This window comes from Lathyrus oleraceus, chromosome 1 (assembly GCF_024323335.1).
Source record: "Lathyrus oleraceus cultivar Zhongwan6 chromosome 1, CAAS_Psat_ZW6_1.0, whole genome shotgun sequence".
Lineage (NCBI taxonomy): Eukaryota > Viridiplantae > Streptophyta > Magnoliopsida > Fabales > Fabaceae > Lathyrus > Lathyrus oleraceus.
The window spans coordinates 32,334,300-32,342,645 of record NC_066579.1 but is presented as its reverse complement, the minus strand read 5'-3'; the positions used below and the strand labels follow the sequence as shown (position 1 = coordinate 32,342,645).

The window sequence follows — 8,346 nt, the reverse complement described above, 5'->3', positions numbered from 1 at the left end:
ACTATTTAAAAAGCATGACTATTTTCTATTTGAAATATGTTTCCATCTATTTAAAATTAACAATAATGATATATAAAAAAAAATATCAAATACAATACCTTTATAGATTGAATCATTAAATTTTTATAAAATAAGTTAAAATTAGTTGTTAAAAATAATTAATTAGTTAAATCTTCCAACAGTGTTTTGTTAGATTTTTGGACAACTTAAAAAGTTTTGTTTCTAATTTTTACGGTTGGATATGAAAGACGTTGTAACCACATAATATAGAAAATATAAATAATATTTTATAACTATTTACAAAAAAATTATATTTTTATTTGTACCATTGGTTAGGGAAGACATTGTAGCCAAAAGATGTAATAAACATATTATATAGACTAAATTCTCTGCATTTGTAGATTAATTATGGGATCTAAATAAAGCAATTTGGAAAATAAAATTTGACTCTTAAAACATATTGAGAAATAAAATTATCATGTATTTTTATTTTGAGTTTCGTAACTGTTTAATATTTGTGACAAGTTAATAAATGACTAAAAAATGTTTTACTACTAAAAGAGATGTTATTAAAACATATTAAAGTTGACATTTCAATGGCTTTTTTACATAGGAATTTAATAGGTTATGTCGTATAAAACTTGTATATTGACATGGTGTTTAATTCTGAACAATAATATGTCCCCATCATTATTGGGTATTAATAAAAATTTAAATCCATACAAACTTCTAAGTTTGGTCACATCGTTATAGTTTGGTCACAAAAAAGAATTACATTTTTTTACATCCATACAAACTTCTAAGTTTGGTCACATCGTTATAGTTTTTCTTTCAACTACACTCCATCATCATCACGCTGTCTTTTTCAAACATAGTCACGATGTCCTGCATAATGTTAATTTCCGTTTAATTCAATATTGTTTGTTGTTGTCAACTTTAACTTGTTTGTCGTAGTTCAACTCGATTTTTTTAATTTAATTTAGTTTATTGTATTCTTTATTTTTGGTATTTTATCTTATTTGATTTAGCTATTCTTAGTTATTTGAACTTTATTTTAGTTATTATCTTCTATTATTTTAATTTTGGTTTGAATTAGCTTAAGTTATTTTATTATAACTTTTTAATTTGTTCAAATTATTCTTAAATGAAGATTAAATGAACTGTGCAACTATGTTGTGTTATTATATATGCTATTGACATTGTCGTATTAAGTTTGTAATTTATTTTTGAAATATTTCTTTTATTAAGTTGTGAACCTATGATTATGTGTGACATATCTATGAATATTAGTTTATTTAATAAACAGTTCAACTGTATGTTTAACCGGTTGAATTCATTGAACCTTAAACCAGGAATTTCACGGGTTCGATTTTTAAAACATTGATGAACCTATAAAAGTTGGCATTTAATAGGATATGTCACATAAAATTTGTATATTCATATGTATGAAACTATTTTATTTGAGCAACAAATTATCTGATAAAATATAATGTACATAATTTAGTTCAAATTAATATATATTAATTTATTCTATAAGTAAGTCTTATGTTCTTATCCTCTTAATATTAAACACAATAACGTTGAAATAAAAGATAAGATTTCTCATTTGAAATATATTGCCATGTAGTTAAAATTTCCAAAATGGCACAACAAGAAGTAATTAAGGAAATACAATTCATTGATAGAAGAAATCGTTAGGTTTTGTAAAAAATAATTTTAAAAATAATTTTCATAAATAAAAGAATATTTATTAGTAGACAATACATTACTTTTAACAATCATGGACTTTATGAGTTTAAGAAAAAAAAAATTATTAAGAACAAAAGTGATTGGATTTTAAACCAATGGTTTAGGCCAAGATATTACATTATGGAAAAATAGTAGAAAAATAAGTTTTAATATATTTTTTTTAATATTTATTAATAAGAATATCAAATGATGGTTTTTTAACTTTGGAGTATATTTTTTCTCTTATTTTATCAATATTCATATAACAGAGAATAACTTGAGTGTTGCCCAATATTTTTTTATCAAAATAATACTTAAAAGTTAATATTTTTGTTTAAGTTACAAAAAATATAGAAAAATTATTATTCAAATAAGGTAAAAATTATTTATTCTGAATTACTATATATATATATATTTATTTATTTTATATGTTAAATAGAAAATCACTTTAATGCTGATAATATCTTACACATTACTATTTAAAAAGCATGACTATTTTCTATTTGAAATATGTTTCCATCTATTTAAAATTAACAATAATGATATATAAAAAAAATATCAAATACAATTCCTTTATAGATTGAATCATTAAATTTTTATAAAATAAGTTAAAATTAGTTTTTTAAAAAATAATTAATTAGTTAAATCTTCCAACAGTGTTTTGTTAGATTTTTGGACAACTTAAAAAGTTTTGTTTTTAATTTTTACGGTTGGATATGAAAGACGTTGTAACCACATAATATAGAAAATATAAATAATATTTTATAACTATTCACAAAAAAAATTATATTTTTATTTGTACCATTGGTTGGGGAAGACATTGTAGCCAAAAGATGTAATAAACATATTATATAGACTAAATTCTCTGCATTTGTAGATTAATTATGGGATCTAAATAAAGCAATTTGGAAAATAAAATTTGACTCTTAAAACATATTGAGAAATAAAATTATCATGTTTTGTTATTTTGAGTTTCGTAGCTGTTTAATATTTGTGACAATTTAATAAATGACTAAAAAATGTTTTACTACTAAAAGAGATGTTATTAAAACATATTAAAGTTGACATTTCAATGGCTTTTTTACACAGGAATTCAATAGGTTATGTCGTATAAAACTTGTATATTGACATGGTGTTTAATTCTGAACAATAATATGTCCCCATCATTATTGGGTATTAATAAAAATTTAAATCTATCCCAAAAATAGTTTAATATTTGAGAAGTTATATAAATAAAATAATATTTGGAAATTTTATGTATTATTCATTGGGTCGATTTAAAAAAAGCATAAAAATAAATTAAAAGATTTAAATTAAAAGATAGAATTTTTAAAATCGGGATAATATCGTATTTCATAATTAAATTATGTCCTTTGGCTCACTTCTTGAAACTATTGTTCTAACTTAATTCCCAAAGTCCTTATAAATAGGCATTTGCAACATGCTTACTTCAACATTAAAAAACAAAATGGCATCCTACAAGACTCTCATTTTAACCATTTTGATCATTTGCATTGCTTCAGGCATGGTTGCCGGTAATAATCTAATTATAAAACTCAATTTTTATTGCTTCATATTCATTGTTATGTTTTTATTAAAACATTTGGATGGTAGGATACTATCGAGTATACTAAAAGGAATATGTTTTTGTTTAAGAAAACACAATCTTATGAACACAATTTTATATATTATTTCTAATGTAATTGAAATGATAGTTTCAGGAGCAAACGGAAAATTATGCTTCGCATCAAATTTTTGTCCAACTGCATCAGAACAGTGTGACCATTTTTGTAAAGCATCATTGGGCAAACCAAAAGGTGGCTCGTGTTTAGGGGGTGAATGTTGTTGCAATTTGGAAAGTTTGAATATAAAATAAACATTTTCGTTGTTTCTTTGAATACATTTATCTACAAACACTCCATCTGAAATTTACATAATTTTTTTTTGAAGTATCAATAATGTAATTTCATTTCAAAACTTTAATTTTATAATTTCTACTTATTAATTGGAATAAAAATTTAATAATTTTCAACACTAAACTTATATTAAATTAATGTATTTACAAATTATTTAATTAATAGTTGTTATGGATTTTATAATTATAGTTATAAAAATAATGAAAAATATAACATGAGTAACTTATAAAAATAATCTACCATACATAAACTTCACATGACAAAATATTTATATTCCTTTAAAGAAAAAAGTGCGGAATTTTGTTTTTATTGAGACTGAGGAAATATAATTAAATTTTTTTTTAATGTATGACATTTTTTATTTTTTAATTTATCAAAAACATTGTTATCTAATGACCGTATATTTTAGCAATAGTTAATAATAAGAAATTCAAATGACATCCGTTGTTTTTGTAAAAATAATAATTAAAAGCTAATATTGGTGTTTAAATTATAATAAAATCTCATCAAATTATTTTATCAAGTGGTTTGGATTATAATAAAATATCTTCAAATTATTTGATCAAATATAGTGAAAATAATATATTTTTAATTAATATATAATTATTTCATTAATAAGTTAGACTGATGTTCTCAATCTCATGTTATTAAACACAATGGAACAACACAAAATATTTTAGGAGACACAATTAATGTATAGATTGAATTATTCAAGTTTAATGAAAATAATTTAAATATAAATTGTTAGAGAGTAACTTAATATTTATTACCTAGAAAATACTCCAATTTACATATGTAGTAGATTATTAAATAATTTGTTTTAACTTTCGAGTAGTTTTTATAGGTTATTTTTTACAGATGTGTAGAATTAGAGCAAAACCTATGTGTTGCCAATATTTTTATTAAAATACTACCTAAAAGCCATCTGTAAATATTTTTATTTTATTCTGTAACATTGATTATGAAAGATATTTTATGAAATAAAAATATTATCCAGATTATATGATCTGCACTTGAAGAAGAATTATGGGTTCTACAGAAAGTAATTTTAAATTTTAAATTTCTTTTAAAAAGAAATCTAGAAAGAGAGTTATAATATTTTAAAATCAAGAGTTGTGAAAATATTTGACATTATTAATCGTCACTAATAAAAGAGATCTTAATTGAATCTATAAAAGTTTGAGTTTAATAGGATATGTTGTATACAATTTGTATGTTTATATGTATCAAAATAATTTTTTTGAACCAAATGTTTTAAAAACAAGATCGAACCGGTCGGTTCAATCGGTTGGTCCGGGAACCAGCGATGAATCTGGTTGGGTCAACCTTTTAAAACCGCTAGTGGGTCAAAACCGGAATAAAATTGCAAAAACTAGATTAAACAGTCCAAAACCATTCGAACCAAATAACCGAAGTTGGTTTTGTTATACCGTCTGGTTCAGAAAAATACATCAAATTGACCATTTTGTTAAAAAAACACTTTAAAAATTAATATGTCAATATTAAAACTTAACACGCATTCCCCAATCACAAAAAAGAATTACATTTTTTACATCCATACAAACTTCTAAGTTTGGTCACATCGTTATAGTTTTTCTTTCAACTACACTCCATCATCATCACGCTGTCTTTTTCAAACATAGTCACGATGTCCTGCATAATGTTAATTTCCGTTTAATTCAATATTGTTTGTTGTTGTCAACTTTAACTTGTTTGTCGTAGTTCAACTCGATTTTTTTAATTTAATTTAGTTTATTGTATTCTTTATTTTTGGTATTTTATCTTATTTGATTTAGCTATTCTTAGTTATTTGAACTTTATTTTAGTTATTATCTTCTATTATTTTAATTTTGGTTTGAATTAGCTTAAGTTATTTTATTATAACTTTTTAATTTGTTCAAATTATTCTTAAATGAAGATGAAATGAACTGTGCAACTATGTTGTGTTATTATATATGCTATTGACATTGTCGTATTAAGTTTGTAATTTATTTTTGAAATATTTATTTTATTAAGTTGTGAACCTATGATTATGTGTGACATATCTATGAATATTAGTTTATTTAATAAACAGTTCAACTGTATGTTTAACCGGTTGAATTCATTGAACCTTAAACCAGGAATTTCACCGGTTCGATTTTTAAAACATTGATGAACCTATAAAAGTTGGCATTTAATAGGATATGTCACATAAAATTTGTATATTCATATGTATGAAACTAATTTATTTGATCAACAAATTATTTGATAAAATATAATGTACAAAATTTATTTCAAATTAATATATATTAATTTATTCTATAAGTTAGTCTTATGTTCTTATCCTCTTAATATTAAACACAATAACGTTGAAATAAAAGATAAGATTTCTCATTTGAAATATATTGCCGTGTAGTTAAAATTTCCCAAATGGCACAACAAGAAGTAATTAAGGAAATACAATTCATTGATAGAAGAAATCGTTAGGTTTTGTAAAAAATAATTTTAAAAATATTTTTCATAAATAAAAGAATGTTTATTAGTAGACAATACATTACTTTTAACAATCATGGGCTTTATGAGTTTAAGAAAAGTTGTTTTATTAAGAACAAAAGTGATTGGATTTTAAACCAATGGTTTAGGCCAAGATATTACATTATGGAAAAATAGTAGAAAAATAAGTTTTAATATATTTTTTTTAATATTTATTAATAAGATTATCAAATGATGGTTTTTTAACTTTGGAGTATATTTTTTCTCTTATTTTATCAATATTCATATAACAGAGAAAAACTTAAGTGTTGCCCAATATTTTTGTATCAAAATAATACTTAAAAGTTAATATTTTTGTTTAAGTTACAGAAAATATAGAAAAATTATTAATCAAATAAGGTAAATATTATTTATTTTGAATTACTATATATATATATATATATATATATATATATATATATATATATATATATATATTTGTTTATTTATTTTATATGTTAAATAGAAGATCACTTTCGTTCTGATAATATCTTACACATTAGTATTTAAAAAGCATGACTATTTTCTATTTGAAATATGTTTCCATCTATTTAAAATTAACAATAATGATATATAAAAAAAATATCAAATACAATTCCTTTATAGATTGAATCATTAAATTTTTATAAAATAAGTTAAAATTAGTTGTTAAAAAATAATTAATTAGTTAAATCTTCCAACAGTGTTTTGTTAGATTTTTGGACAACTTAAAAAGTTTTGTTTCTAATTTTTACGGTTGGATATGAAAGACGTTGTAACCATATAATATAGAAAATATAAATAATATTTTGTAACTATTCACAAAAAAATTATATTTTTATTTGTACCATTGGTTGGGGAAGACATTGTAGCCAAAAGATGTAATAAACATATTATATAGACTAAATTCCCTGCATTTGTAGATTAATTATGGGATCTAAATAAAGCAATTTGGAAAATAAAATTTGACTCTTAAAACATATTGAGAAATAAAATTATCATGTTTTTTTATTTTGAGTTTCGTAACTGTTTAATATTTGTGACAATTTAATAAATGACTAAAAAATGTTTTACTACTAAAAGAGATGTTATTAAAACATATTAAAGTTGACATTTCAATGGCTTTTTTACACAGGAATTTAATAGGTTATGTCGTATAAAACTTGTATATTGACATGGTGTTTAATTCTGAACAATAATATGTCCCCATCATTATTGGGTATTAATAAAAATTTAAATCTATCCCAAAATAGTTTAATATTTGAGAAGTTATATAAATAAAATAATATTTGGAAATTTTATGTATTATTCATTGGGTCGATTTAAAAAAAGCATAAAAATAAATTAAAAGATTTAAATTAAAAGATAGAATTTTTAAAATCGGGATAATATCGTATTTCATAATTAAATTATGTCCTTTGGCTCACTTCTTGAAACTATTGTTCTAACTTAATTCCCAAAGTCCTTATAAATAGGCATTTGCAACATGCTTACTTCAACATTAAAAAACAAAATGGCATCCTACAAGACTCTCATTTTAACCATTTTGATCATTTGCATTGCTTCAGGCATGGTTGCCGGTAATAATCTAATTATAAAACTCAATTTTTATTGCTTCATATTCATTGTTATGTTTTTATTAAAGCATTTGGATGGTAGGATACTATCGAGTATACTAAAAGGAATATGTTTTTGTTTAAGAAAACACAATCTTATGAACACAATTTTATATATTATTTCTAATGTAATTGAAATGATAGTTTCAGGAGCAAACGGAAAATTATGCTTCGCATCAAATTTTTGTCCAACTGCATCAGAACAGTGTGACCATTTTTGTAAAGCATCATTGGGCAAACCAAAAGGTGGCTCGTGTTTAGGGGGTGAATGTTGTTGCAATTTGGAAAGTTTGAATATAAAATAAACATTTTCGTTGTTTCTTTGAATACATTTATCTACAAACACTCCATCTGAAATTTACATAATTTTTTTTTGAAGTATCAATAATGTAATTTCATTTCAAAACTTTAATTTTATAATTTCTACTTATTAATTGGAATAAAAATTTAATAATTTTCAACACTAAACTTATATTAAATTAATGTATTTACAAATTATTTAATTAATAGTTGTTATGGATTTTATAATTATAGTTATAAAAATAATGAAAAATATAACATGAGTAACTTATAAAAATAATCTACCATACATAAAC

The 8,346-nt window shown here is 22.3% G+C and overlaps 2 long non-coding RNA genes across 2 annotated transcripts; both read left to right on the top strand.

Annotated features, from left to right (window-relative positions):
* Nucleotides 1-3,070: 3,070 nt before the first annotated feature.
* Nucleotides 3,071-3,628, top strand: LOC127082805 (uncharacterized). Its single transcript, XR_007788227.1, has 2 exons — nucleotides 3,071-3,263; nucleotides 3,444-3,628. It is a non-coding gene; the product is annotated as an uncharacterized LOC127082805 (long non-coding RNA).
* A 3,970-nt stretch (nucleotides 3,629-7,598) lies between these two features.
* On the top strand, nucleotides 7,599-8,079 carry LOC127082878 (uncharacterized). The gene is made up of 2 exons (XR_007788258.1): nucleotides 7,599-7,714; nucleotides 7,895-8,079. It is a non-coding gene; the product is annotated as an uncharacterized LOC127082878 (long non-coding RNA).
* Nucleotides 8,080-8,346: the final 267 nt, after the last annotated feature.